This window comes from Gekko japonicus, unplaced genomic scaffold (assembly GCF_001447785.1).
Source record: "Gekko japonicus isolate JY-2015 unplaced genomic scaffold, Gekko_japonicus_V1.1 scaffold1831, whole genome shotgun sequence".
NCBI classification, from domain to species: domain Eukaryota; kingdom Metazoa; phylum Chordata; class Lepidosauria; order Squamata; family Gekkonidae; genus Gekko; species Gekko japonicus.
Genome location: NW_015177067.1, coordinates 332512 through 339253, shown reverse-complemented (window position 1 = coordinate 339253; position 6742 = coordinate 332512).

The following is a 6742-nucleotide window of genomic DNA, read 5'->3' as shown; positions in this document are numbered from 1 at the left end:
GCGTTCTGCACGAGACACACGCGACTCCTTGCCTGCTTCCTCTATGATTTGCTGTTGTATGTAATATATTTAATGTATGTATTTGTAAATGTAATAAGAGCCAAACGGTTTCTGCATTTTTTTGGGAAGCCTGTTTATTTTTCGTTCTGCCCTCCGGGCAGACAGGGTGTTTGGCAGTTAATTCAGTGGTCCTAAAAGATGGTCAAAGGACAGATGTCAAGGCAATTCTTAGTCGGGTGTAGCGGTTAAGAGCAGCGAATTATAATCGGGGTATAATCTGGAGGACCGGGTTTGATTCCCCACTACTCCACCTCAAACCTGCTGGGTGACCTTGGGCCAGTCACCGTCCTCTCAGACCTCTCTCTGCCCCACCTGCCTCACAAAGTGCCTGTTGTGGGGGGAGGAAGGCGATTGTAAGCTGCTTTGAGACACATGAGGCCTGCTGGGTGACCTTGGGCCAGTCACCGTTCCCTCAGGACTCTCTCAGGCCCACCTGCCTCACAAGGTGCGTGTTGTGGGGAGAGGAAGGCGATGGTAAGCCGCTTTGAGACACACGAGGCCTGCTGGGAGACTTTGGGCCAGTCCCAGTTCTCTCAGATCTCTCTCAGCCCCCTCTCGGCCCCACCTGCCTCACCAGGTGCCTGTTGTGGGTAGAGAAAAGCAGGTATAGAAACCTACCTCTCGGGCCAAGGGGTAGGCTCTCCAGAATGACATTGGTGGTCGTCTCCTCTGTGCTTTATATGTTGCCCTGTATACCCACCCACCCCCAGTGCTGCAGGGAGCTTCGGAGTCAGGCACAGCCTTCTTGTGAAGAGCACCAAAAATGGCTTTTTTTTCACTGAAACCCTTGGAAATTCACTGGAGGTTTCCTCTCCCCTTCAGCCACCGGGGCCAAACTGTTCAGCGTAACCTAAAATCGTGTGTCTGGCCAAACGGGCTCAGTGACAGCACATTTTTTTAAAAAGACCAATGCTGCTGAAGCCCCGCTCTGCCACTCCCCCTCTCAGGCTTGGGACCCGAATCCCCTCTGCATCCACATTCTTCCTCCCCTCCCGGGAACTAACTCAGACTAACTCAGCTTAGAGGGAAGACTGGTTTCGCGTGTGCGTGATACCCATGTGCAGTTTTAGGCCCTTTCCACAGCTTCCTCTTCTGGCTAAAGCCTCACATTTACTGGCGCATCAGTGTTGGGATTTTAAGCATCGCTCTTCTCTGGATGAGGACAAGAGGGCCTGGGGTGTTGGTGGGGAATGTCAGAGGACACCCCTCCCTCTTTGACTCTTCTGCCCCTACTAGCATCGCTATTCTGTTCTGTCTGAAGCCCTGGACCTCACCGGACTTCACAGTGTCCTTCTTGCTCCAGGGAGGGGGTGGTAAGCACGAGGGGTACGCTGTCTTGAACAGCTGAAGCTTGACGTCTGAATTCCTCATTGAGCCGTCTCTACCTGGGCGGCTTTTGTCCTTGCACTATGCAGGGGCACGGTGAATGAACAGCCCCCTTTTGTTGCAGCCAACTCACGGCGACCCCATGTGGTCTTCAAGGCAAGAGGCATTCAGAGGTGGTTTGCCCTTGCCTGCCCCTGTGTCTCGATCCTGGTATGCCTTGGTGGTCTCCCTTCCAAATACTAACCAGGGCCGACCCTGCTTCGCTTCCGAGATCTGATCAGATCGGACAAGCCCCGGCAGTCCAGCTCAGGGCACTGCGGGCCTGGAAGCGGTGTTCCCTCTAAGCTGAGCTAGTGTGAGCCAGCTCACAGTTTTTTAGCCTCTGGCTGTCACATTTTTTGTCTTTGCTCAGGAAGGATGGCTCCAGAGCAATGCTCCCTCTAAGCTGTGAGCAAAAATTCTACTTTGTGAGCTACCGGCATTAAAGTCCCATCTCTAGTTCCAGCTCCTGCCAACCTAGCAGTTCGAAAACAAGAAATTGCAAGTAGATAAATAGGGACCACTTTGGTGGGAAGGTAACAGCGTTCCGTGCGCCTTGGTGTTTAGTCACGCCGGCCACATGACCACGGAAACATCTTCGGACAGTGCTGGCTCTTGGGCTTTGAAACGGAGATGAGCACCGCAACCCTAGAGTCGGATTCGACTGGCTTTCGAGCAAGGGAACCTTTACCTAGGCTCACACTAACTCAGCTTAGGGGGAACACTGCTCCAGAACCCGTTCTACCAGACCTTTTAGCTCTTGCTAACTGGAACCATCCGTTGATTAAGAGGCACAAGAAGCTCATCTTTCTAATGGCGGAAGTCTAGTAAAGTAGGATATGATGTCAAATGATAAGACAATACAAAAATCAGAAAAAACTGTGAAAAGGTGACGCTTAGTAAATTTCTTTAAAGAATCAAAAATATGAAAATACACAATAATAGAAAAATAGAAAATTACGACGGTGATCTCCGGAACGTCTTGCCGTTTCGAAGGTAGATCTTCTTCCGAAGAAACATGTGAGACGGAGACTGTCTCTCAGTAATTCATTTCCTCTGGTGACATTTCAAAGATATCAAAGAAGATTTTCAATATTCATAACAGCTGTAATGTCTGTAATGCTTACACTACAATCATCTTAGCCCATATGGCAGGTTCTACTAGACATTACAGCTGTTACGAATATTGAAAATATTCTGCCAGAGCTCCGCTCCTGTGCGCTCCCGCAGGAAATGACCCCTGGTTCTGAATATTTCAATTACTTAATCAGCATAAGATGCTGCGTTATTTACCCAACAGTTGTGCCTACTTTTACCCCTAATGGGATATCCCCACAGCTGTTTGCATCGTCACTCTCCTGTCCGCCGTGTTACCCTGACAACCACCTTATGACTCATAAGTGTTCCCTCTAAGCTGAGTTAATGTGAGCTAGCTCACTGTTTTTTAGCCTCCAGCTCACACATTTGTCTTAGCTCAGGAAGGAGGGCTCCAGAACAAACTAATTTATGCAGTAGCCAAATCGCTGGCTCACAACTTTAGTGCCAGTAGCTCACAAAGTCGAATTTTGGCTCACAGGACTCCACAGCTTAGAGGGAGCATTGGTGGTGAGCTCCCCGACTGGCAGTCTTGAAGCAGCGGCTGGACAAACATTTGTCGGGGATGCTCCAGGCTGACCCCGCATTGAGCAGGGAGTTGGACTACTCTGTGATTCTGTTAAGCCACATATTGCGAATGCAACACTGTGGAACCCCCCCATCCTGCCGCTGGGCCCGTTCACGCCCTGTCCCTGATCAGCACTTACCTCTCGAGCTCAGTGGCAAGAGCGGGGCCCCTGCCTCGTTCTCCCAACTTGGTGCAGAATTTTTACTAAGGGTGCGGTCAGATGCGCCATTTGATCTGGTGTCGTGCCAGTTCAGAAACAGATTCTATCTGCGCGATCACAGTCAACATCTGCACACCGTCCCCAGCCATCGCTTTCTGGCTCAAAACCGCTTTAACCCAGAGTATTTTGATACCAGGTCCCCAAGTGGTGTTTTCCTGATTCTCCGGTTCCAGCCGCACTTTTCTGACGTCTGATCGCTCCTGTGGTGTTGAGCCACTTCCAGTTTAAACCCCCTCCCCACTCGATTTAACCCCCCCCCCCGCTCGAAAGCTGCCCGGGGCTTCCGTTTTCCTCCCGCCATTTTTAAAAAAAGCGTTGGTGGTGTGCGCATAGGTGAAGGTCCGCCACCGCATTATTAAAAACAATATTTAAACGGTGCCTAGTTTTAGCATTTAGACGAGTTTGGGATCTCACCGAGGCCATTTTCGGGGTAAATGTTTAAAGGGAAGTGTTACAGCAGTCGGGTTGAAGTGGAAATCGCCGTTCTGCGCACGTGCTAAACTTTTAGCTCTACAGATGGCTGCCTGTGTGCATGCCCAAACTGAGAGAAGAAGAAAAAAACCTGATGCACGCTCCCATGTGTGGACGGCAGGGAGCGATGTGGCTGCGCGGTGATCCGGAGCAAGGAGGTGAGTGTGACTACAATTCTCCAGGTTAAAAAAGACCGCATCAGGGCCGGAACAATTTAAACCGCTCCCAGCACGCCGTCTGACCGCACCCTAAGTGACTTTTTTAAAAACTGTGAGCAGCTGTTTAGAAGGAAGAGGCAACGTACTCGTACTTAAAACGGATGCACTTCAGTTATTCCAAATATTTATGCACCTGCATTCCACCCGAGGACCTCAGACGGGCTTCGTGTGACTAGTAGGAAACTTCTTTAAGGCGGAGGGGGACACAGATGGCCAAAGGGACGTTTCCAAGCCTAAACGGTGGAGGATCAATCCTTTGCATGGTAATTTGGCTGCCGAGAAATCCCTGTGCGGTCACAGGAGTTCCGGAACGGCAGGGGAGCTGCTCCACGGTTGCCCGGCGGCCCTATCCGTCTCCGAGGAGCCTACTGGGGCACAGTCTGAAGCCGGCAGCTGCCATTGACTGCTATCAACGCATGACACACTCCAGGTAAAAGTAATCCAAAGAGAAGGGAATTATTTGTTTACGCATATTATTGGAGACGCCCTTGATGGGAATTCTCCCTCATCGAAGAAGAAACTTCTGTTGGACGGGGCAGGCCCACTGGCTTCTCTTGCATTCTTACGAACTCAGTTCGTGGCCAAAACTGGTCATAGCAGCGGGGTGAGAGATTTTTGCATCACTGGATGCCTCATTTTATGGTCCCATCTTGTTGACTGTATTGAGTCAGTCTGGGTAATCCACCTTGATTTGAGTCCCCGTCAGGAAAATAAAGAAATATTCAAGCTACCTGAAAGGATTCACTGAGCTACCTACTGGAGCTGACTCTTGAAAGGTTATACTCCAAAAAGGTCGAGCGCCAGTTTGGTGTAGTGGTTAGGAGTGCAGATTCCAATCTGGGAGAACCGGGTTTGATTCCCCACTCCTCCACATGCAGCTGCTGGTGTGACTTTGGGCCAGTCACAGTTCTCTCAGGAGCAGTCCTTGAAAGAGCTCTCTCAGCCCCACCTACCTCATAGAGTGTCTGTTGTGGGGAGGGGAAGAGAAAGGAGATTGTAAACTGCTCTGAGACTCCTTCGGGTAGTGAAGGGCAGGGTATAAATCCAGTCTCCTCCTCCTCCTCTTCTACTGGACTCGAACCTCACCCTTTCGCTGCAGACCAACATGGCTACCCCCTCTGAAATTCAAGAGGACTAGTGGTGACGCAAGGGGGGGGGGGAGATATGTCCCTGGTTCTTGTATTGGCAATACGCCAGGTGTAAGACTACAACTACTTAGCTGGTGGTGTCCATACAGACCCCCCCCTTTTTAAATAGCAGAGGCAAGGAAGCCCACCGTGTAGCCACTCACTACAGGGGAAAGATCAAAGAGTCAGCAATACTCTCTGAATGCCTTCTAGACTTTGGTGCAAATCAAAGCAAGTTTTGGAAAGGCAACTACCAATCCAGGTGTCCTTTATTTCACATTTTATTAGTAGACAGATGTGCAGAAAAAAACCCCCAAAACTAAATTCTCAAAGGGGAAGGGAGACAACACAAAAAAAAACCCCAAAACCACAGTTAATCTGGTCTGATAAATCATATCAACCAAAGGGGGGGAAACGGAGAAACATCCAAGATTTCAGCTCAGGAAAAAAAAGAAAGAAAGAAAATTTCCAATAGAATTCCAAGTGCTCCCTGCTGGTTTCAGAAGGGCTGAGAACTGCATCGAAGTTTCTTTTTTTAAAAAATCAGAGAAAGTAAACACAAATTATCTGGGATGGGGACAGGGAAGGTTTCTGACAGAACCAGGCTATGGCGTGGCTCTAGTAAACATCTTGTCCTCATAATCTCTTAAATAGCTTGATAGTTGCATCTCGGTTGGCTGAATCTCAAGAATGGGGAACACCACCAAGCTTGCGAATACAAGTCACTGGAGCGCATACAGTGAAGACAGTCAACGTACAAAGGGGAGAAACGGCTGAAAGACACAGTATCCTCATTTCAGGCCAAGCCAGAAGCCCCCTTGGGGTCACGAAGCTCTGCTCAGAGAGAAGTTGCCGCAGGGGCTGGCCTGCTGATGAACGGAGGGCTGCCCACACCATTACAAGTCTCGGGCAGTGATTATGCGGGATAGGTTGGGCTCTGATACCCTCCCCTGCCCACTCCCCGCCCCCATGCAGCTGTAAGCAGCGAGGGCGCCCCAGAACACTATGCCAAGGTTCACCAGCTTCCGACAGGCACCGCTGCAAGGAAAGCCCTAAGCAGGTACACTCTGGGTTACCTGTCAGTGCTAGGCTTGAAGAACCACCCCCGGGCTTCCCAGCCACTCTGGAGGGGAACAGATACCTTCTTCACCTTGCAGGGGGCTCCAACCAGTCTTCCCCCGCCCCGCCTTAGGACAGACCCAGTCAGGGCAGACTCTGCAGAGGTAGCCAAGGCTGGTTGATGGCTTTTACGCAAGCGAGCATTCAGTGCGAACCACAAGTCGAAGCATCCTTCGCAGCCGGAATGGAGCTGAAGCTAAGTCACACAGTGGAGGATGGCAGCGTTTCTGCTTCCAGAATGGGGGGGGGTGCAGCGGGGGGCTTTACAAGCCCTCGAAAGCCATCCGTGTTGGGTGGGCAGGGCCCCCCCTTGCAAGGAAGCGCCCAAGCAGAGGGCTGCCCCACTGCGCCGCCTCTCCTCCATCCCAGCAGGGCCCAGCGTTAACATAAATACACCAAATGGATACAAAGCTAGGGGGTTGGGGGGGGGGCAAGGAAGCCTGCCCCCTGGGCCTTCTCGCCACTTGCTTGCCCTTCCGGGACTTCAACAGCCCCCCCC